Genomic DNA, 25058 nt, shown 5'->3' with positions numbered 1-25058 from the left:
ATGGTCAGGATCAATGTGTGAGATACTGCACATCTACTGATATATGTTACCCTTGCTGAAACATTGGCAATTATTATATAATCATTGCAAATTTAGTACGTGATAATCTCCAAATGATTACACCAAGTATCAGAAAGTAAACCAGTCAGTATATAATAAAGGAAGAGTGCACAATGGTGAGTGTCAGTTTATCTCCAAACGAAAGGGTAGCATGACCCTAGGCTCAATATCTCACAAATGTCGTGGGCTGGAGCACATTAATGGGTCTAAGTTAAAAGGCTCTTTGCCTTAAGATAAATTGCTTCTTCAAACACTGTTCATCAATATGACACCATTCATCCCGTGGAAAGCCACTGTTTTTTCCCTTAAAAGTGCTGTGCAGAAAGTAATGTTGATCAGACAGTACCAAACAGTGAGAACTCATTTACTATTTTAAACGTGGCATTCTAGCAGTTTATGATCATCTGAACCATATGAATTCACACCTACTCAAAGAAAAAAAATGTAGAGGAGTGGAAAGGTTTTAGGAGGGAGCGGTAGGGCTTCCAGCTGAGGCAGTTGAAGACACAGCAACCCCCACACCCAGCACGATGGAAGGAGGCAACTCGTGATTACCCATGAAGCTAGAATTGGAGGCGCAGAGTTTCTTGGGGGGGGGGGGGGGGAGTAGGACTGAAAGTGATTCAAGAGTTGGGCAGGGATGAGGCCATGAAGGATTTGCAATCAAGGATGAGGGTTTTTAAATAGAGGTGTTCTTAAACGGGAAGCCAGTGTAGGGTCAGTGAGGATAGGAGTGCTAGTGAGGTGGAAGTGAGCTGTTAGTACCCCTTGTTAAGCTGGTTCCAGCACTAGGAGACTTCATCCTGGAACTTCAGATGTAGTTACAGTGGCCATGATTTCTCCTTTGCTCAGGAAAAGTTTAATGATCTGCATTGACTGTGTTTCCTTCTAATGAACTATAGATAATCAGTTGATAGACTCATAATGATTACAGTACATCTTGAATTCCTCTGCACAATATATAATGATGCATGAACCACAAATAGTATCCGCATAGATACTCCTCATACTGGCAGTATGAATAAACCCAATGCAACTAGAGTAATGTACATAGTCAATAGCTGGCATCCTAGCATTGATCCTTATAGTTTCCCCACTAGTCACTGACTGCCACTCAGAAAATGACCCTTTATTCCTACCCTTTTATTTCTGCCTGCCAGCCATTTCTCTATCCATATCAGTACACTACTCCCAATCCTATGTATTTTAATTTTACCTGCTAATCTCATACATCGGTCCTTACTGATGTGGTTTACTGAAGATCCCAGTAAACCACATCCTCTGGCGCCCCTTATCAACTCTACTAGTTATGTCCTCAAAGGATTCCAATTGATGTGTCAAGCATAATTTCCCTTTCGTAAATTTATGCTTGCTCAATCCAATCCTGCTGCTTTTTTTCCAAATGCTCTGCTGTTACATCTTTAATAATGGACTCCAGCATTTTTCCAGTACTGATGTCAGGCTAAACAGCTAATCCCCTAGCTTCTTGGTAATGTGCATGTCCCTGGACAGTAACCACTAACCTTCAAGTACAGTAGCCTTGAAACTTATTTCCATTGCAACATTAGTTTGAAACTTGGAAGTTGCAGCAAGCAAAGGAGACAGGAGAGCAGTGTGGCCAGAGGGCTGTTTAGACTGTGGGGTTTTAATCTAAAATGCACGTAACTTTTCACTGGGTCTTTTCAGGACAGGAATCAGGTCTGAAAGATCAGTCATTTAGGTGGTTCTTAGTTTTCAAAAACATCTGAACAATTCAAGGAATCTTGCAGCTGTTAGCACGCGGATGTTGCACCATAGCAGCCATTTCTGCCTCGGAATTCGCAGCACCAAAACTCGGGTTGCAACCCACACTTTGGGTTGCTTTGTTCTAGTAAGCATCAGTGTGGCTGATTGCAATTAGCTAAACAATAGCTGTTTCATTTGTCTCCATATGATCTGGTTCACTAATCTCCTTTACAGAGGGCAATCTCTTGTCCTTACCTGGTCTGGGCTACATATGACTCCAGATGCACAGAAATGCATTGACTCTTCAATTCTTTCTAAAATGGTCTGACAAACCACTAGTTGTACTGAACCACTGCAGCAACGTTGCAAAATGGAGTAAAACTACCTAGACATTTCACCCAGTGTTGAGTAGGCAATAGAAATTACGACAGCACACCCAGCTGTGTGACACTGCAACTTGCTTCTTACTTATATCTGGGGTTTTCTGCCAAAATTGGGACAGTCATTCAACTGGGGAGGCAAGCAACAGGCAGGCATTGTAAGAGATCATTCCATGAGTGTAACTATGTCCCGGGCACCATCACCACCATCTCTGGGTATGTCCTGGTCCCACTGTCAGTGCAGCCTCACCAGAGATAGTGGCACAGTGGTACATAATTTGCAGGGAGTTGTGCTGAGTTTGCACAACTTTGATTGTGGACCACTTGAAGTCAAATATAGGCGAGGAAATCCTCTACAAAGATTAGATTACATACAGTGTGGAAACAGGCCCTTCGGCCCAACAAGTCCATACTGACCCGCCGAAGCGTAACCCACCCAGACCCAGTCCCCTACATTTATCCCTTCACCTAACACTACGGGCAATTTAGCATGACCAATTCACCTAACCTGCACGTTTTTTTGGATTGTGGGAGGAAACCGGAGCACCCGGAGGAAACCCACACAGAAACAGGGAGAATGTGCAAACTTCACACAGACAGTCGCCTGAGGCGGGAATTGAACCCAGGTCTCTGGCGCTGTGAGGTAGCAGTGCAGTGCCACCGGGCCGCCCACTAATAGCCCCATATCAGTTCCCCTCCTGTCAGCCAATGAATTGCCATTCCTCCAAGTCAAGCACCACCAGGAGGAAGCACTGAGTGTGGCAAGGAAATAAAATATATTTAACGACTATCACCAAAAGTGGCTCAGTCCTGAAGGATGTAATGAGACAGTCTGGAACTGCAACAACTGTTGGGGAAACCAACAAGAGAGTTAAAATGACAATATCTTGTTCTCACCAACTTTTTTTTAATTTCAAAAATATACTTTATTCATAAAATTATTTTGATATCTATACAACTGGTGATGCCATACATACATATACATTCCCTTTCTTTACATACAGAGATCAGAATTAATCATTCGTAAATACAGGTCTGTACATTTACCATCCAGGTATTTTACTGAGGCATCAGTGGGGCCCAAATGACTGTGTGGGCCCCCTGTTCTTCTTAGGCAGGCAGGCCTTACATGGTGGTCTTTCCCCACCATGCCTTGGCGGCAGCTGCCCCAAGCTTCAGCACATCCCTCAACACGTAGTCCTGGACCTTGGAATATGTCAGTCTGCAGCACTCAGTCAGGATCAACTACTTCAGCTGGAAGATCAACAGGTTTCGGACAGACCAAAGAGTGTCTTTGACTGAGTTGATGATCCTCCAGTTGATGTTTGTCTCAGTGTGCATCCCGGGGAACAGACCGTAGAGCACGGAGTCCCGCATCACGGTGCTGCTCGGGACGAAACTCGACAAAGACCACTACATTTGTCTCCAGACTTCCTTTGCGTAGGAACATTCTAGAAGGTGGTGTGTGACAGTCTCGTTCCCTCCACAGCCGCTTTGATGGCAGCGTGCGGTGCGGCTGAGAGTCCGGGCGTGCATAAAGGATCTCACAGGCAGAGCCCTTCTCACCACCAGCCAAGCCATATCTTGGTGCTTGTTGGAAAGTTCTGGCGATGAGGCATTCTGCCAAATGGCTTTGACAGTCTGCTCAGGGAACCGCTCGATAGGATCTGCCCTCTCCTTTTCCCGAAGGGTCTCAAGGACACTACATGCTGACCATTTCCTGATAGACTTGTGGTCAAAGGTATTTTTCTTCATAAATTTCTCCACGAAGGACAGGTGATACGGAACAGTCCACTACTTGGAGCGTTCCGTGGCAGCGAGGCCAGGCCCATCCTCCGCAACACCTGGAGGATCATCAACCTACCTGTCGCAGGTACATCTATCCTTGACGGTACAGATGGAATGGCCACTACACAACTTTTTTGAAGACCACGTCCTGTCTTCACATTGAGGGTACCCTCCATTGTGTCGTGTGACACTGGCGTCATGCCAAATGGAGTTGATTTCAAATAGATTTAGCAGCTCAAAACCGGACATCCATGAGGCACTGTGAGCCAGGAACAGCAGAATTGTATTCAGTTCCATAAGCTAATGACTCATTGTATAGCCCATTCTAACAAGGGATCAACCCTGATTCAATGAATAATATAAAGGAGTAGCATGGAGTATCACCAACAAGGTGTCAATCTGGTGAAACTAAACAGCAAGTCATAGAGATAGACAGCACAGAAAGAGTCTACAGTCCACTCGTCTATGCTGATCAAATATCTTAAATTAATCTAGTCCCATTTGTCAGCATTTGGCCTATATCCCTCTAAACCCTTCCTATTCGTATACCCACCCAGCTCCCTTCTAAATGTTTTCATTGTAGCCAGCTTCACCACTTCCTGTGGCAGCTCATTCCATACATGCACCAACATGAAAAAGTTCCCTGTTAATCTGCTTTTAAATCTTTCCCCTTTCACATTAACCTATGCCCTCTAGTTTTGGACTCCCCTACCCTGGGGACAGATCTTGGCTGTTTATATCCTATCCATGCCCTTCATGATTTCACAAACTTCTGTCTGGTCACCCCTCAGCCTCTGATGCTCCAGGGAGAGCCCCAGCCTATTCAGTGATGGACAGAGATAAGCAATCCAAAAACCAACAGATTTTATACATGCAAGTAGGCCTGTCACCATACAGGGTGAGAACCTCATCTCACTGTTTGATATTTGATTGGAAAATGGGAGCTTTTCTCTCAACATTGTAAAACTTCTCACTGGCTATTCTTCACACTATTCTATCAACTCTATCACTAATGCTCACAACTTTCAGTGGCTGAAAAACAAACTCTGTATTGTTTGTAATATCGATCATAACAGTTAGTTTACTTCTGTCTGAAAGCACAATCTGATATTAGATATATTCAAATCATTGTATTGACTGGCATATTAGGCATTAATAAATAGCTGATATGTCAGCATTGACAGTCAACAGTTAATCCAATAAGAATTTGTTGTAAAAGATTTGATGCTGAGCCAGTGACGCCCAACTCACAGAAGGATGAGATACAAAACATTGGTACATTAATTATTGAATCAGACTTGTATTCTGACAGTAAGCCTTTTCAACCTGAGAGATTCCCCTTACAATGATAGTAGGAAAAAATGTTTCTGATCATTTACCCAGGAGGAATTATTCTCAGGTTTGGTAACTGATGATATAATAGAGTTTGCATATTCTTTTAAAGTTTAAAGTATATTGATGTAATTCAAAAAGATGCAGTGATATAAAAATATTAAATGTTAATAAACTGTGTTATGGTCTGTTCTGATGTAATACTGAACAGTCAGATTCCAGAGTGTAACCTGATGTGAAGGACCCGAAGTTTAAGTTTGCTATTTATTCACTGTGAAGATCAGTTACTCCACAAATCCACGGTGGCAAAAGGCGGCACGGTGGCACAGTGGTTAGCACTGTTGCCTCACAGCGCCAGAGACCCGGGTTCAATTCCTGCCTCAGGCAACTGACTGTGTGGAGTTTGCACATTCTCCCAGTGTCTGCGTGGGTTTCCTCCGGGTGCTCCAGTTTCCTCCCACAGTCCAAAAATGTGCAGGTCAGGTGAATTGGCCATTCTAAATTGCCCACAGTGGTAGCTGAAAGGGTAAATGTAGGGGAATGGGTCTGGGTGGGTAGCTCTTCGGAGGGTCGGTGTGGACTTGTTGGGCCTGTTTCCACACTGTAAGTAATCTAATCCAATTATACAAAACCAATTTGAACTGTCTTATTATAAATATCGGAAAAAAATCAACCCTTTTACCCCTACAACAACCTCAGAGACACTTAAATCTCAGTGAAAGATCATCTGTCTCTACCATAAAAGTGCTGATTAGTTAGCTGTACTTGGTTTCATTTTCAGAAAACTTTTGTGCATTCACTTGATGTTACTTTCTTCATTTAGTTAATGTATTTTTCTGAGATCCTTATACAACTTACTGACTCAACATGTGTTACTTAAACTCATGAGTTCAATTAGCTTGGAGAATGCCTTTCATTCTGATACCTCAATAGCCGCCTTGTTTTGGAACTTTTCTCTGACTAGCTTTGAAGGTCTTCAGGACTACTTCTTAGCCCATTCTGCTTGGAGGTTTTTAATAACAGCCCCTCTGTTGTCAGGGACCTGTTCTCCCTGAATGAACATTCACACTGCCTGACTTCTTCTGGATTTGTTTGTCCTAACTATCCCTTTCTCAATTTCTGTTATGGGATTCCTGTTTTTCTCTTTGACTTTAATTTTTCTAATGCACTGAACTGTTCACCTCAAATGTTTAAGAACTTATTTAAGTACATACAAACAAATCTCCACACCCCCCCCATACCAATCACAGAACAAATTTAAAATGAAATTAAAAACTTTGTCTTCCTTTCCTTAACACAAGATAAAATAAAATTCAACTTCAAGCTACACATCATTCCTCCCCTGTAAAATCTTTGTTGTCAGACCATACTAATGCAGTATGAAGTTTCATCACAACTGCATAAAAGTTAAAATCGCATCAAAAATCAATATAAGACCTTAATAAGGCCACAATTGGAGTATTGTATTCAGATTGTTCTCCGTGCATTAGGAAGGGGATTGGGATTGCAGAGAGAGGTTGAAACATAGCTTTTCTGTAATAGCATCGAGTGAAAAAACACAAATACAAAAACTTGGGTATATTTTCATTTGTAGGATATTAAGGGATGATTTGAAAAGATATAATTTGATAATTGGTCCATCATCAACAAGGATACTGATAGAGTAAGGGGCAATGAGGGACGAATGTTCCGAAATTCCTTTCAGAATTATGTGCCTAGTTCAACAAAAATAATACACCAACATACCCAGTTCTTAGAAATGAGATGGATCAAGTATATTAAATGTCAGTGGTGGGACATTTAGGAGACAGTGATCATTGGATTGTAAGGTTTATAATGATGTTGCGAAATTATAATGGTCAATCCATAGTAAGAAAAATCAATTGGCAGAGTGAACTTCAACAGGACAAGAATGAAGGTGGGCAGGATAGACTGAGAAGAAAGATTGACGTGAAAGGCTGTAGTTGAGCAATGAGCTACCTTCAAAGAGAAGTCCAGGTATTACATATTTCCTGAAAAGGGATAGTTAGGACAAACAAATCCAGAGCTCCTTGGATGATAAAGGAGATAGAAATAAGATAAAGAAGGCAAATTGTGTATATGATGGGTGTATATAATTAAAAACCAAAAGAAATTCAGAAGATTCAGAGTGGAGATGATAAAATGTATAAGGGACATAAACAAGAATTATGAGTAAAGACTGTTTAATCAACATAAAGGGAAATTCCAAAGTCTTCGACAGGTGTATAAATAGTAAAAGAGTGGTAAAAGCAGGAGGAGCTCCAATTAAGGGCCAAAAAGGGAAATTTACTCATCGAAGCAAGAAGCGTGGCCAAGCTGTTAAATGAATACTTCAGCATCTACTGCCTTGATAATGCTGAATGCATACAGATCATGATGACAGAGGACGAATCTCTGTCACTAGAAGGATGATATACCAGTGCTGTGCAATCACCTACCTGCCATTTATGAGTGTGAAGCTATATGCAAGATTATTTGAACTAATTTGAAAGAGGTTAGTTTAGGGGAGGTGGCTTCAGTGTTAGAAACTACTACAGATATGATAACTGTATGGTGTACCTCAGAAAATTAACATGCAGAACAGTACTGAGTTGTCACTGGGTTCATTGTTAAAACTGTTACTCCTTCCAACATCAAACAGGACAATGCAAAACTTAAATACACAACCTCCCTATGTGGAGATGTATGTATCTGTGGTTGATTGGCTGGGTTGTCACCAAGACAACAAATGACAGCCATTGGCTTGGCATTCCCAAACTAGGAAGGAGCTGAAACATTCAGTGTTTCTGTCTTGACTGCTACCATGTGGTCTTTTCTCAGAAGTCCACAAATATGAGGGCAGGATCAGATTTGACTGTGATGTTTCTGCGGTCAAAGAGCCTGCTGAAACTTAGCCTCCTGTTCAAAGAGGAGGTAAACATAATATTTCATTATAAGATAAATAGTGGAATTTTACTAATTGCATAGAGAGTCCAACATGTATCATAATAAAAGATCCAGTGGTCAATTTGCAGGCTTGACTGGTATTGGATTAATTCTGCTGACTTCATGCTCATAAAGAAATGAGCAATCTTAAGGTTCAGTCTCGTGACCATGGAAGTGCTACATTGCCTGACTCCTCTTCAGATTCACTTTGGAACCGTACCTGCCTGACTGAGTTAAATTGGCAGCTTGCAATCATAGAATCAAATCTGATTAAATCAATGCCTCCAGCAGAAAGGAGAAAATGAAAGGGAAGGGGCAGGGTGGGAAGTGAAACTACAAATAAAGGACATTCCTGTGAGGAAATTGCATTCAAAGCAGGGGTGGCTGCTTTTCATTTTAAATTATTCCTTCAGAAAACAAGCAGCTTATGTGGAACTGTGTAGTCTACAATTTTTAATGTAGCAGTTGTATAAATAAAAAGTGTTTTGGTGATAATCATCAGGAGTGTTGATATAATATGCTTTTATATTCTGTAAAACAATATCATTGAATTATGATCAAATAAATAGGAACTGTTTTAATTCAGGTTTGATTTGGAATATCAATAACTCCTTTGGGTTGGTTGAACTGGGATCTCTCTGGATTAGTTTAACCATGGCCCTGCTGGATTCTTTTAAAGAGACATTTCAGTTGCATGATTAACCTGTTTACTGTCACAGGCAGCTTAAGCTTTCAACAACAATTTGCAAAAGAGCAATTTGTCCTTGGTTCATTTCTGTCTAAAGAGATGTTCAATGCATCTGTAAACAGAATTATTTTACTATTTGCTTTTGTGGAATTTTGCCAATTGAAATGAGCAGGGGTTAAAGCTTTGTAACAGAAGAGTCAGTGGTCAGATCAATTAGCAGATGAAAGGAGGCTTAATTGGCATTGGCCTTCTTTGGGTTTTTGCTGTCTCCATGCTCATAAAGAAATTAGTGACCTAAAGCTTCAGTGTCATGACCATGTAAGTGCTACATTTCCTAACTCCGCTCATTTGACAATCCACTGAGCCAGACTTCCACTGCAACTTTCGAGAATACCCAGTGGAGTGACTCCAACACAAAGAAAATATAAAAGTTCTTGACTTGGCTTTTTCTATGCTTACTTACACTTACACTTACAAGCAAGTATCAGGGGGATAATAAGCTTTGTGTGCGGAAATCCATTTGAAAGCTAGGGTTAGTTCAGAGTGTTATTAAAAAGCAGAAGCAGACACCTTGGGGAGGAACGGCCTGATCCTGTGTGCATTCTGCAGAATGTCTACCCAGCTGTAAAGTGTGCTTATGGCAGTTCTGAAAGGAAGGAACAAAATGAACATGATAGCAATTGCTTCCAAAGATCCAAATGTTGAAAAAAAATTGATTGCAGAGTAGCTGAGGGTAATTAAGAAAAAAACAGGCTTCCTTTTGATTTAAGACATGCCTTTAACTTACATTATTTTGTTTACTTTAGCTTGATGTGATTTGGATGAATTCAGGCAATTGTGGACCTCATCAATTTATAAGCCAAATTTGTGAAATGCAGAGTATGCTCAAGCTCAAGTGGTAAGCTTCAAGCGTTCAATGCAATGTGAGTTGGTGCCTGATTCTCTTTAGTACAATGGGTATTAGTTATCGTGTTACCTTTTTCACTCCACTAACTCCCTTGTAGGACAGTTCATATTTTGTTACATCGATTTGGAATATCCAATTCAAGAGCAAACTACATGGTAAATAGAAAAGTCCTGGGGAAAGTTGATGTACAGAGAGATCTGGGTGTTCAGGTCCATTGTTCCCTGAAGGTGGCAACGCAGGTCAATACTGGGCAAGAAGGCATACGGCACGCTTTCCTTCATCGGACAGGGTATTGAGTACAAGAATTGGCTGGTCACGTTACAGTAGTTTTTGTAACACTTCAGGACTTTGGTTCAGCCACATTTGGAATACTGTGTACAGTTTTGGTCGCCGCATTACCAAAAGGATGTGGATGCTTTGGAGAGGGTGCAGAGGAGGTTCACCAGGATGTTGCCTGGTATGGAGAGTGCCAGCTATGAAGAGAGGTTGAGTGGATCAGGATTATTTTCATGAGAAAGATGGAGGTTGAGGGGGGACCTGATTGAGATCTACAAAATCATGAGAGGTATAGACAGGGTGGGGGACTCAATTACTAAACGTCATGAGTTCAAAGTGAGAGGGGAAAAGTTTAGGGGAGATATGTGTGGAAAGTTCATTATGCGAAGAACGGTGGGTGCCTGGAATGTATTGCCAGCATGATAGCATCATTTAAGATGTATCTAGACAGATACATAAATGGGCAGGGAGCAGAGGGATACAGACCCTTAGAAAATAGGCGACAGTTTTAGATAGAGGATGTGGATCTGAGCAGGCTTGGAGGGCTGAAGAGCCTGTTCCTGTGCTGTAATTTTCTCTGTGGTTGTGCTTTTGATAGTCAGCTATTTTCAATCATTTAGCAAAAATCAAACTGCAGTTCAAAATTGGCCCAAAGGATTTAAAAAACTAGTAAAACTAGTGAATGAGATATATTAGTCTGACTTGTGGAGGTCCAATAAGACCAGTATGCTCATTTCAAGGTTTTTCTTTGCTGTTTTTTCTCCCGTGGGTGGGAGTGGTAGAGAGAAATGGGGAGAAGGGTTTAAGCTGAACTAGCATATGCAAACATGTTTCCCATTTCACAGCCAACAGTATCAGGGTTCTCAGTCACGTTCAGCTCATCTCCTGCACTTTGACCTCACCCCTTCCCCTCCATCCCAGAATAAGAGTAGACCATAACACGCAAGGGTGGAGGTAGGCCAGTTGGCCCATGAAATCCATTCTGCCATTCAATAAATTCATGGCTGATCTAATGATCCTCAACTCCACTTTCCTGCATTTTTCCCATAACCCTTAATTCCCTTACTGATTTTTTTTTAAAAAACTCTTCTATCTCAGCCTTGAATATTCTTAATGATCTAGCCTTGATAGCTCTCTACAGTAAAGCATTCCACACATTCACTACTCTGAGAGAGGAAATTTCTCTTATCTCTGTCTTAAATGACCAAGTACATATTCTGAGATAATGCCGAAGAGTGTGCTGCTGGTTCTGAGATAATGCAGTCTGGTTCTGGACATGACACAAAGCTGGGTGGGAGAGTGAGCAGTGAGGAGGATACAGAGATGCTTCAGTGTGATTTGGACAAGTTGAGTAAGTCGGCAAATATGTGACAGATGAAGTAGAATGGGGATAAATGTAAGATGTAAAGAAGGTATATGGCATGTTTGCCTTTATTGGTCGGGGAATTGGGTACAAGAGTCAGGATGTCATGTTACAGCTTTACAAGACTTTGGTTAGGCACACTTAGCGTATTGTGTTCAATTCTGGTCTCCATTAGGGGAAGGATGTGGAGAGGGCGCAGAACTCGGGCCCACACCGTGTGGGCGGCACGGTGGCTTAGTGGGTGGCATGGCAGCACAGTGGTTAGCACTGCTGCCTCACAGCGCCAGAGACCCGGGTTCAGTTCCCGCCTCAGGTGACTGACTGCGTGGAGTTTGTACATTCTCCCCGTGTCTGCGTGGGTTTCCTCCGGGTGCTCTGGTTTCCTCCCAAAGTCCAAACATGTGGAGGTTAGGTGAATTGGCTATGCTAAATTGCCCGTAGTGTTAGGTGCAGGGGTAAATGTAGGGGAATGGGTCTGGGTGGGTGCGCTTCGGCGGGTCGGTGTGGACTCGTTGGGCCGAAGGGTCTGTTTCCACACTGTAAGTAATCTCATCTTGCGGGTCGGTGTGGACTCGTTGGGCCGAAGGGCCTGTTTCCACACTGTAATGTAATGTAATGTAATCTAATCTAATCTAGGATGCTGCTTGGTTTAGAGGGTATGAGTTATAAGGAGAGGCTGGAAAAACTCAGGTTGGATTCTCTGGAGCGGCAGAAGCCCAGGGGAGATTTAATAGAAGTCTATAAAATTATGAGATGCATAGATCGGGTTGATGGCCAGAATTTTTTTCCCCAGAGTTGAAATGTCTACTACTAGGTGGCATGCATTTAAGGTGAGAGGGGGAAAGTTTGAAGGTCTGTGAGCAGCAAGTGTTTTACACAGACAGTCTGGAACATGCTGCCGGAGGTGGGGGGGGGGGGGCGTGTGGAAGCAGATATGATGGAGTTTAAGGGACTTTTAGATAAATACATGAATATGCAAGGAAGGGAGGGATATGGGCCAAGGGCAGGCAGGAGGGAATAGTTAAGCTTGGCATCATGTTCGGGCACGACGTGCTGTACTGTTCAATGTTCTACGTTCTACTATTTACCTTGGCAGCAAAGGCAGGGAGATAGATTATTATCTGAGTGGTGATAGATTGGTAAAGAGGGGTGTGTGATGAAATCTGGGTGTTCTTGTATACCAGTCTCTGAAAATAAGCAGCCAGCTGCAGCAGGTGGTGAAGGGGCAAATAGTATGTTGGTCTTGATAGAGAGAGAATTCAAGGACAGGCGCAGGGATGGTTTGCTACAATTGTGCATTACACCTGAGCATTGTGTACAGTCTGCTGATCTGAGGAAGGATATTATATCTATGGAGAGAGTGCAGCAAAGGTTTGCTGGACTGACTCCCAGAATGGCAAGACTGATGTAAGAAGTGAGACTGGTTTGTTTAGGAATATATTTATTAGAGTTTAGATGAGGGAGGGTGGGTATCTGAAATCTGTAAAATCCTAACAGGACTAGATAGGGTAAATGCAGGAAGGATGAGCAGGGCACTCCAGAACAATGGGCACAGTATGAAGATAAGGGATTAACCATTTAGGGCAGAGATGAGGAAAAATTTCTACACCCAGAGAGTGTTGTGCCTATGGAATTCTCTGCCACAGATAACTGTTCTGACCAGAAATATTTTCAAAAAGGAGTTATATATAGTTCTTCAGGCAGAAGGGATCAAAATATACGGGCAGAAAGTAGGAATAGGGTACTGAGTGGAATGGTCCACTCAGCCCCTCAATAAGCATATTGAGGGGCTGAATGGCCTACTCCTTCTATTTCTGTGTTTCTGGACTCTTATACAAGGGAAACAAACTCTAAGCATCTAGCCTGTTCAGCTCCCTAAGAAACGTAAGGTTCCCCTTGTCCTCACATTTCACCGCAATAACCTCCGCATTCAAAGGGTCATCCTTCACTAATTCTATATCCTCCAGCACAAAACACATCCTCCCCTCCACTCACTTATCACAATTCCCCAGGACTCTTCCATCCATGATATCAGTTATAAGGGAGGTTGGATAAGCTGGGACTTTTTCACTGGAATGTCGGAGATTGAGGGGTGACCGTATAGAGGTTTATAAAATCATGAGGGGCATAGTTAAGGTGAATAGCAAAGTCTTTTTCCCTTGGGTTGAGGAGTTCAAAACTAGATGGTATAATTTTACAGTGAGAGGAGAAAGATTTAAAAAGGATCCAAGGGGCAACATTTTCACATAGAGGATGGTTTGTATGTGGAATGAACTTCCAGAGGACATGGTGGAGGCAGGTACAATTACAATATTTAAAAGACGTTTGGACAGGTACATGAGTAGGAGAGGTTTAGTGGTTAATAGGCCAAGTGCTGACAAATGGGACTGGTTTAGATTCCTGAAGAAGGGCCTTTGCCCGAAACGTCGAATCTCCTGTTCCCTGGATGCTGCCTGACCTGCTGTGCTGTTCCAGCAATAAAGTTTCAACTTTGATCTCCAGCATCTGCAGACCTCACTTTCTCCTGGTTTAGATTGGGAAAGTTGGCTGGCACGGACAAGTTGAACAGAAGGCTCTGTTCCTGTGTCCTGTGACTCTATGATTCGATATACCGAAACCTGTTTCCTCTCAATTGCATTAAACATAGAATGATACAGCACACAAGGAGTCTGTTCAGTCCATCATGTCTGCTGCAGCTCTTTGCTAAAGCTTTCCAATTAATCTGATGTCACTGTTCTTTCCACTGAGCTCTGTAAATCTAGTTTCCTTTTGGATTTGATCAAACTGAACATTGCAAATCTGCTTGTGGTTCGAAATTTCTGCCTCAAACCTTATGTTCAGGATGCACTTTATTTGTCCTGTGTTGAGCCCAAGTATCTTAACTTTCTTGGATCCTCCCTTTGTCAGCACTTCATACGGAGAGGCACCATGGTAACAAAAATGATAAGCTGAGCATGTTTGTGGTCATGTCTGCTTTCCCATGCCCTGTAGTTTTAGCCTGAATTTCCATCTCGAGATCCTTCCTTGTTGATTCAATTATTCCACTCCAATACAAATGGAAAATCCTGGAAATACACAGTGGAAAAAGCACTATATGTAGTGAGGACCTTTGGTAGAACTCAAGGAAGTTGGATGTTTAATAATTTTCAAGCAAGTATACAGGAAAGGGAAGAGAGGGGAACGCAAGAGAAGGTCATCAATGAGCGTGCAGGAATGATGCAATGACCAAAGGGATGATGGTGCAAGGTAAAACCTGTTGGTTTACTCAAGTAAAGTAGGTATTCCTTGGTATTATGGAACTTGAATTGTGTTGAAAAGAGTGTCATGTTGTTCAAGCTTTTTATTTTGCACTAATCAGGACAAATGCAAAAATAGAATGCCAAATATTAAACAATCACTATTTATCCTCGAGAAGAAAAGGGAGCTGGGTTGCTTGGAAAGGTGACTGTGTCTGAAATATTGCCATGGGCAAAAACTCCCCAACTCCCAAGAAATTCAAAGAAGATCCAAGGCTTCTGTGATCCTTGGATCCAAGATGAGGTCTACTGTGTATTGACGTGTACTGACAGAATAAAAACAGAAATTGTGCAGAAAAAAAAAGTTTATCTAACCCAGTAAGCTTATTCCAATGTTTTCTGCTTTTATTTCAGATTTCCAGCATCTGTGATATTTCACTTTGCCTGTGGGGTGTTTGTGAGCATCTTTATGATAACCTGTTCCATCTTTTCACCAGGAACTGAAAGTTTTATCTTTACTGATATCATGGGGTATCTTTGGGATATTTTCAGTGATGAGAATAACCCTCAATGAACAACTAAAAAGAAAGTGGAGAAATTTAGTCAGCAGTAAGGAATCTTTTCAATTTGTCTCTTCATACACAATGAGGCCCTAGTCAATTTGGTTCTCTGTTCATGTCTGTTGACTACCTTGTTGCTATTGTTGAGAGCCATCAATGCTAGATGCAGCAGATTGCTATCTGAGCTGTTCGTAGATGCCAGAAAGGAAAGATGCCTGAAAATGTTCAATATCCAGTTGGGATTGAACTGGTTTGATGTTTACCATGCAATAATTTTCCTTTCACCTCAATGGGCATAAGTGGAGAGGGGGGGTCCTTACTTGAATGTTTGATCTGAAAGACAGTACTTACAACAAAATTGCAGTGCTCCAGCTGGCTCTAGAGTTTCATTCCACCTTATGCAATCGGTGCTGATTATAGAGCCTTAATGTCTCAGGAATGGACAACATTATGCATGGTGTAGTCACCTTCTTTAACATAAGAACATAAGAAATAGGAGCAGGAAAACGCCATCTGGCCTGTCGAGCCTGCTCACCATTCAGTAAGTTCAAGGCTTATCTTGTCATAGTCTCAGCTCCACTGACCCACCTGTTCACCATAGCCCTTAATTCCTTTCCTGTTCAAAACTCGATGTACGTTTGCCTTAAAAACATTCAATGAAATAGCCTCAACTGCTTTACTGGGGCAGGGAATTCCACAGATTCACAACCCTTTGGTGAAGATATTCCTCCCCAACTCAGTCCTCAATCTGCTCCCCCCCTATTTTGTGGTCTTTGTCACATTTGTGGATTTTGTGGATATAATTCAGAAGTATAATTACTTTATTGATTGCTGGAGGCTCAGCAAAGATTAATTTTAGGAGAACTAAGAAATGTCTCTTCTAACAGCTGATATTCAATTGTAAAATATAGACTTTTAATCTTTAATTCCATCAACTGATCTAATATTTATTTGGAAGAAAACAACTTTAAATGGCCTCAGATTCTGTTTTAAAATAGCCGCAATGGTAACTTGACTTACCAGAGAGACCAAGTTTCTGATGTGGATTAACAGTCAACATGTCAGGGCACTTCCACTGTAGAATTTCACCCTTGCTATTGTTTAAACTATCTGAAAAAGAATAAGAATAATAAGAAAGAGCTAATGTATCTGCACTAACAGCTTGAGACAAAGAAAATCTAACAAGCCCATTATGCAAAAGGGTGCTGAAGACACCCCTATTTGTTTCAATGGCATCTTGACAATGGGAGACCAAGCCCTTCTTTGTTGGCGTGAATTGTCTAATTGTGTGACAATATGGTTAATTACCACATAACAAAGTCTCCTTTGTGAAAAGTTATGATGATATGTTTGTATATTGATTCAGAAGTGAAAGTCACCATTGTACCTAGGACCACTGGCTACACTTGTCATCAGAGATGGAGATGTGTTGCTGGGAAAGCGCAGCAGGTCAGGCAGCATCCAAGTAGCAGGAGAATCAATGTTTTGGGCATGAGCCCTTCTCCTGCTCCTTGGATGCTGCCTGACCTGTTGCGCTTTTCCAGCAACACATTTTCAGCTCTGATATCCAGCATCTGCAGTCCTCACTTTCTCCCATCAGAGATGGAGAGACAACTAGTCGTCAATTTAACCTGAGGGTTACTGAGACAACTAGTCGTCAATTTAACCTGAGGGTTACTATGCCGCAGGGGAGGGGCTGATATTGAGAAGGCAGGACCTTCATGGTAACTTCAACTAGTATGGGAATTGAACCCACGCAGTTGGTGTGAGTCTGCATCAGAGATCAGCTGTTCAGCCAACTGAGCTAGCCAGCCCCAATTGTAGAAGGAAGTAACATCAAAAAGGTCTGCAGAATGGGAGTGAGAGGGACCCTATCTCTTTTACAAGTTGGAATACATCACAAAGACTAGCAAATTAAAAATAGAAGGCACTTCCATTGCACCCACTCTGGAAAAGGGCAGGTTGGAATTTAAAGGAAACTGCATCCTGAAAGTTAAGTAAATTGCATTGTTACAATCCCACTGGAGCTGTAAGATCACCAAAGAAACATTGGGATGTATAAAATTCTTGTTGCTCATGAACGTGGAACTTGGAATGTTTTCTTTTTGATAAGTATGCTTTTTTAGTAAGTTTCTACTTTTCCTTGAGTGAATCCTACTTCGAAGACTCAAGATCAATAAACTTACTTCTTCATATGGCTTTACCAGTGATAAAGTCTACAGTGAATTAAGAAGTCATATCTTTCAAAGTTTGGAATATTGTGTCCAGTTCTTTACGCCCAGTTATAGGAAGGATATTATTGAGCTGGAGAAGGTTCAGAAGAGATTTGCCAGGATGTTGCCAACTATGAAAGGTTTAAGTTATAAAGAAAGGCTGGATAGACTGGGACTCTTTTCACTGGAGTTTGAGATATGACTTTATAGAAGTTGATAAAATAATGAGTTGTCTTTTCCCTAGGATGGAAGATTTCAAGACTAAGGGGCACATTTTCAAGGTGAGAAGAGAGAGAGATTTTAAAAATGTGAGAGGGGCAAAGTTTTTACATGGAGGGTGGTTCCTGTGTAGAATGAACGTCCAGAGGATGTGTAGGTACAATTACAATGTTTAAAAGACATTTGGAGAAGTACATGAATAGGAAAGGTATGGGCCAGGAGCAGGCAGGTGGGACTACTTTAGTTTGGGATTATGTTTGGCATGGTCTGGTTGGACTGAAGGGTCTGTTCTCATGCATTATGACTCTATTAGCCCAGTTAGCTGGGTGGCTGCGTTGTGATGTAGGGTGATGCCAACAACGTGAGTTCAATTCCCACATTTACCAAGAAGGACTCTCCTCCTCAACCTTTCCCCTTACCTGAGGTGTGATGACCCTCAGGTTAAACCACCACTAGTCATCTTTCCCTAATGAAACAGCAGCTCTGTGGTCTGTTGAAACTATTAAAAAATATAACTTTAGTGATAGTCAGCTGTTGGATAAATGTCCTTTTTTCTGTTGTTCATATATTTTACTTTCCATTATTATTGTAAAATATTTACAATGAAATTTGTATACCCGTTGTATTTACATCAAATGAAATGTATTTTAAATTGTTCTTTCCTTTGAGTTTTAGTGAACAAGAATTCTTGCTTTCTTCTTGATTTATCTTGTATGGTTTTTCTGGTTGGCCTGTATTATTACTAAGTCTGAATCTGGAATATTGGGTTGCTATTGGTGGTGATACATTTATCTTTCACTTTCCTCAGACTGCTGTTCCTATGAAAAATGTAGTCAAGATAAGCTTTAGGTAGCTACCTTGCTATGGTTGGAACAAACCCGTCCCCAGTGGATCCAGTCTACTTTGGGGGGATGCTCATTCTAAACTGCACACATGTTTGTATCTCTGAGCAAAGTTCCTGTTTTCCCCTTTCCTCACGCTGATCCTGGTTTTTGAAGCATTTCCTGCCTGTCCTTACAACTAAGGTCATTGCTCTTAGAATATTATTCATCTGGGCTTTCCCAAGGCTAGCACTGTCCTCATTTGTCTCATCTGTTAAATTGCTTTGTGTGACAATTGGCAAACCAAAATTGACTAGGAGAAAGTGAGGACTGCAGATGCTGGAGATCAGAGCTGAAAATGTGTTGCTGGAAAAGTGCAGCAGGCCTCATTCCTGAAGAAGGGCTCAAGCCCGAAACGTCGATTCTCCTGCTCCTTGGATGCTGCCTGACCTGCTGCATTTTTTCCAGCAACATATTTTCAGCAAAACAAAATTGAGTCCGCTTTCATAATTGTTGTGGTCTATCCTTTGCATGTATTCATTTTTCATCCTCCTTATAGCCTGCTGATGTGATTATTTTATAGTTATCATTCTGCCCCCAGATTTCTGTTCATCACATTGTTACAAAACATTATTTGAGCTGCATTCATCATGTCATGAGGCTTGAAAAAGAAGAGGGCAGTTTTTATTGTACTTAACTGAGCCATATTATATAATTTTAAAATCTATGCAAGTTTCTCTTACAGGTGCATACATTCAAGGTTCAAACTCATGCAAATCAATCATGAGGAGAACAGATTTGACTTTGACTGTCAAAGCAATTTAAAGGTGTGAACAAATGATTTACCTGTACTTGCGGTTATATTGGCAACGGTGTTGAATTCCTTTCAGATCTAACTGCGGCACTTTGATAGTCAAAACCAGCAAAGAGAGTTCAAAGTTTGAAAGTTCTCTGGAGAAAAGCGAGAACCCACTCAGTGTCTTGCTCCTTTAGGGTTTCAGTTGCTCATCCTGTTCTGCAGAGAAAACACAAAAATGGCTAGTTGGTTTGTTACACGACTTTCTTTCTCCAAGAGACTAGTGACTCAGCTATGGTCATAGTTGGCTGGTGTATTCTTGTTGCTTTGTTTACATGATGAGATTACAGCTGTGCCTTTCATACCCACAATCCCATTGAAACAATTGGTCAATGGTCAATTGTTTAATGGTTTGTCTCCACCCCATTGAGTATCCAGTTGATCGTCCTGAAGCTTTGCTAATAATTTGCTAATGAGCTGGCTCCCATTCATACTTCTGCAGGGCAAGTGTACTTATCTCTTTTTTATTATTTGTTCATTGGATGTAGACATCACTGACAAGGCCATCATTTGTTGCCTACCCTACTTCCCTGAGGGATGTAGTGATGTGCTGCCTCCTTGAACTACTCCAGTCCTTGGAATGTTAGAATACTCCTCGGAAAGGACACAATGACAGCAATGGAACAGCAGTATAATTCCAAGTCAGGATGGTATGTGGATTGCAGGGGCGCTTGAAGGTGGTGGTGTACCAATTTATTCACTGACCTTGGCCTTCGGGATAGTAGAGGTTAGAGATTTGGAAAGTGTTGTTGAAGGTACCTGGGTGAATTGCCGCAGTGCAGCTTTTGGATGTTGCACCCTGCTGTCATGTATATCGTTGGTGAAGGGAGTGCATGGAGAAAATGGTGGATGGGTTCCCATTCAAATGGACTGCTTTGTTCTAGAGGATGGGAAACTTCCACTTATCCAGGCAAGTGCATCCACCACATTCATAGCTTGTAGATGTTGGGCAGGCGCTGGGGAAACAAGAGGTGAGTCACATAGTGCAGGCTGCCTATCTTTTGATATACTCTTGCAGCCATAGTATTTATGGTTCATTTCAGATTATGGTCAATAATAACCCACAGTAAATAGGTAATATGGATCCAGCAATTTCAGTGCCATTGGATGTCAAAGGTTAGATTCTCTTATTTGAAATGGTCATTGTCTGTTAATTGTGTGGCGTTTTTACCTTGGTGTTTCTGTCTTTGCTATGTGTCAACATAGTTTGTTTCTTTCACTAGGCAGTCATGAATGGCGCTGAGCCTTGTACCATCATCCCACTTCTAATGTTATGATAGAGGGAAGGTCGTTGATGAAGCAGTTGATGATGGTTGGCCCTGGGACATTACCATGAGGAATTCCTGCAGAGATGTCCTGGAGCTGAGATGATTGAAGCCCAGCACCCATAACCATATTCGTTAATGCTATAGATATAACTCCTATCAGTGGAAGGTATTCCCAAATTCCTACTGATTCTAGTTTGCAAAGGTTCCATGATGGAACACTCAGTCAAATGTGGTGTTGATTTTAATTTCACTGCATCTCTGGATGAGCTATTTCAAGGCTACAATGAGGTCAGGGTCTTAGTGGCCCCTGGCAAACCCAAACCGAGTGCCAGTGAGCAGGTTAATTCTTTACAACTGCCATTAGATAATGCTGTCTTTTCCATCATTTTATTAATGATCAAGAGTAGAGGGATGCAATGGGAATTGGCTGGGTTGGATTTTTCCTGCTGTTTGGAGAAGATTTTCAGACAGATTGCTTCCATATCAATGGGGTTGACAAGGAGAACTGAATTAGGGGTTTCCAACCAGTAAATTTTCAACTTGTGTTAATAATGCAATGCTTCATAGCCCTCTCCAATGGGTTTCATGATCATTACCGGCTTTGGACAAATTGGTTTGGGCTGCTCTGTTCTCAGCACCTGCTGTGCTTTTCCAGCTCCTGTGCTGTACTTTTTGACTCTGTTGTCGCCCAATTACGACTGAGACTCTGAAACTTGTAAAGAAAGCATGTTCAACAGACACAGCATGACTTTACTTAAAAGTAAAACACTGTAGATGCTGGGGAGCTGAAATTAAAAACAAAAGATGCTGGAGAAAGTCTAGCAATATTTCTGGAGAGAGAAGCAGAGTTAAAGAGCTGAATATTATATTTGTTGTCGAGAGTGGGGTGCTGGAAAAGCACAGCAGGTCAGGCAGCATCCGCGAAACAGGAGAATTGAAGTTTCGGGTAAGAGCCCTTTATCAGGAATTCCTGACAAAGGGATTATGCCTGAAACATCGATTCTCCTGCTCCTCGAAGGTTTCCTGACCTGCTGTGCTTTTCCACTCTTGACTCTGACCCCTCTTGACTCTGATCTCTAGCATCTGCAGTCCTCACTTTCTCTTATATTTGTTGGCTTAGTATAAATTGCAGTAATGTTTTTGAAGGGTTTTTCATTGCAAGGCCTAGAAAGTTCTCACACCGTATCTTAACAAACATATCTTACCACTGCCATTCCCAGAACAACACACCACTCTTCTGTTACCCCAGAATTGACCAGCATTTCTTGTATTTGCACCATCCTTAGTGCTTGTTCGTGTGCATAAGGACTTATCAGTCCAGAGCTCCCCTTCATGGTACCTGACATTTGCCACGGACATGGCAGACTGAGGAATATGGTGCCCCAATCTGGAGATCCAGCTGTACAAAGAGGTGGACAGGCAGGATTTTCTCATCCCCCAGGACCATGAGTGGAGGCCAGGACACCAATCTATGTCAGCTTTGTCTGAGGTTAAAGCAGACTCAGCCTTCTGAAGGAATATGCAGGATGATAGGATAAAAGTGAATTCTCTTCTTCATTCATTTGGCATAAGTACCACCATTTTCTCTCTGATACCTCATACTCGCTGTATCTCTACTACTGTAGCCATCTCCCACCAAGTGTCATGCTGTACCTCTCTCATTGCCATCACCATCTTCCTGCACTTGCAGTCACCTATCGCAACTCTGACACCAATAACCCTGCATGCCCTCTGCATTGTCTTCTCACTGGCCTGGGACACCACCCAAATTGCACCAACTGTAACATCTGTGACACCCACTTAAGCATTTAGCATCTATGCCTTCATTGCTTGGACCACTGAGTACAGGAATTGGGATGTCATGTTGAGATTGTACAGGACATTGGTAAGGCCACGTTTTGGAGTACTGTGTACAGTTCTGGTCACCCTGCTATAGAAAGGATTTTATTAAATTGGAAAGGGTTCAGAAAAGATTTACCAGGATGTTGCCAAGACTGGAGATTTGAGTTAGAAGAAGAGACCGGATAGGACAGAAGATCTTTTCACTGGAGCACAGAAGGTTGAGGGGTGATGTTATAGGGTTTATAAAATCACAAGGGGCATAGATATGGTGAATAGCAAAGGTCTTTTCTCTAGGGTGGGGGAGTTCAAAACTAGGAGGCATTTTTTAAGGTGAGAGAAGAAAGATTTAAAAGGGACCTGATGGAGCAACCTTTTTTACAGTGAGAGTGGTTTGTATATGGAATGAATTGGTACATGAACAGGAAGATTTGGAAGGATATGGGCCAAGTGCAGGCAAGTGGGACTAGTATTGTTTGGGAAACTTGGTCAGTACGGATGAGTAGGACCAAAGGGTCTGTTTCCATGCTGTGAGACTTGATGACTCTCTTTGCCTCTGTCTCTCATTCCAGGAGATAAAGAGCCCACAGAAGAACAGAAAGAGTCAAGTTGGGTGGTGGGTTTCTTGACCATCGTCTCCTCACCCCTTATTGGAGAGTACCCTTTCTTGGATTGCCCTGAGAAGTCCCTGGACTGGTTTTTTGAGTGCCCTTGACTAATTGTGCTGAGCAAAGTCTATCCCCTTTGATTTGACCGAGACATGCTGACAAGTATGGCAAGCTTTCTTCTTTAGCGGCTGCGCTAAAAAGCGACCCAAGACAGAAGTAATGTGAGCATCCAGGAACTCAGTATGAGTGTGTGCTATGACAGTGAGTGAAGAGCCTGGAGTTGCAGCCTGGTCCAGTACACGAGCGAGGTATATGTCCCTGAGGTGCACAGTGTCCTTGCAGCACTATTACAGTCATAATTGCAGATGCAGTGCTGAGATGCAGAAGCGCCATGTATGTGCATCAGAGATGTGCCATGACAGTTCTAAAAGGCACAAATCAATGTCAACATCCCTGAATGTGGACTGTGATTGGACCATACCCACGGTTTACGCCACGAAATATTGTTACCCAGTGTCCACCATGGAGGTTCTTCAGAGCAGGTTGAATACAGTGGACACCTACTCTAGTTTCAGACACCTCCATCAGACGCCTACTGTAGGTTTAGACACCTATATCAGGTGCCTACTCTAGGTTCAGACACCTTCATCGGACGCTTACTCTAGTTTCAGACACCTACATCGGACACCTCCTCTAGGTTCAGACACCTATATCGGTTGCCTACTCTAGGTTCAGACACCTTTATCGGACGCTTACTCTAGTTTCAGACACCTACATCGGACGCCTACACTACGTTCAGACACCTACATCGGATGCCTACTCTAGGTTCGGACACCTTCTCTAGGTTCAGACATCTACATCGGGTTCCTACTCTAGGTTCAGACACCTTCATCGGACATCTACTCTGGGTTCAGACACCTACATCGGATGCCTACTCTAGGTCCAGACATTTTCATCGGACGCCTACTCTAGGTTCAGACACCTACATCGGGCACCTACTCTAGGTTCAGAGACCTTCATCGGATGCCTACTCCAGGTTCAGACACCTTCATCAGACATCTACTCTAGTTTCAGACACCTACATTAGGTGCATACTTTAGATTCAGGCACCTTCATCGGACGCCTACTCTGGTTTCAGGCACCTTCATTGGACACCGACTCTAGGTTCAGACACCTACATCGGATGCCTTCTCCAGGTTCAGACACCTTCATCGGATGCCTACTCCAGGTTCAGACACCTTCATCAGACATCTACTCTAGTTTCAGACACCTACATCGGGCGCATACTCTAGATTCAGGCACCTACATCGGACGCCGACTCTAGGTTCTGACACCTACATCGGATGCCTACTCTCGTTTCAGACAAGTACATCGGGCGCATACTCTAGTTTCAGGCACCTGCATCGGACGCTTACTCTAGTTTCAGACACCTTCATTGGACGCGTACCCTACGTTCAGACACATACATCGGAAACCGACTCGAGTTTCAGACACCTTCATCGGAGACCTACTCTAGTTTCAGGCATCTACATTGGGTGCCTACTCTAGGTTCAGACACCTACATCGGGCGCATACTCTAGATTCAGGCACCTTCATCAGATGCCTACTCTAGTTTCAGACACCTTCATTGGGCGCCTACTCTAGGTTCAGACACCTACATCGGACACCTACTCTAGGTTCAGACACCGACATCAGGTGCCTAATCTAGGTTCAGACACCTTCATCGGGCGCAAACTCTAGGTTCAGACACCTCCATCAGGCGCCTACTCTAGGTTCAGACAAGTTCATCGGGTGCCTACTCTAGGTTCAGACACTTACATCGGACATCTACTCTAGATTCAGACACCTACATCGGACGCCTACTCTTGTTTCAGACATCTACATCGGGCGCATACTCTCGTTTCAGGCACCTGCATCGGACGCCTACTCTAGTTTCAGACACCTTCATTGGACGCCTACCCTACGTTCAGACA

The 25058-nt window shown here is 42.4% G+C and overlaps 1 long non-coding RNA gene across 4 annotated transcripts in view; it reads right to left on the bottom strand.

Moving 5' to 3' along the window:
- Positions 1-25058, bottom strand: part of LOC122562731 — an 84817-nt gene that overhangs the window by 23648 nt on the left and 36111 nt on the right. For all 4 annotated transcript variants that reach the window (XR_006315402.1, XR_006315400.1, XR_006315399.1 and 1 more), the window contains 2 exons: positions 19361-19529; positions 16282-16371 (listed from right to left, as the gene is read on the bottom strand). This is a non-coding gene — a long non-coding RNA (uncharacterized LOC122562731). The remainder of the gene's footprint in view (positions 1-16281; positions 16372-19360; positions 19530-25058) is intronic.

Source organism: Chiloscyllium plagiosum, chromosome 25, assembly GCF_004010195.1.
Source record: "Chiloscyllium plagiosum isolate BGI_BamShark_2017 chromosome 25, ASM401019v2, whole genome shotgun sequence".
Lineage (NCBI taxonomy): Eukaryota > Metazoa > Chordata > Chondrichthyes > Orectolobiformes > Hemiscylliidae > Chiloscyllium > Chiloscyllium plagiosum.
The sequence above is the reverse complement of the archived record's forward strand: the minus strand, read 5'-3'. Positions and strand labels throughout refer to the sequence as shown.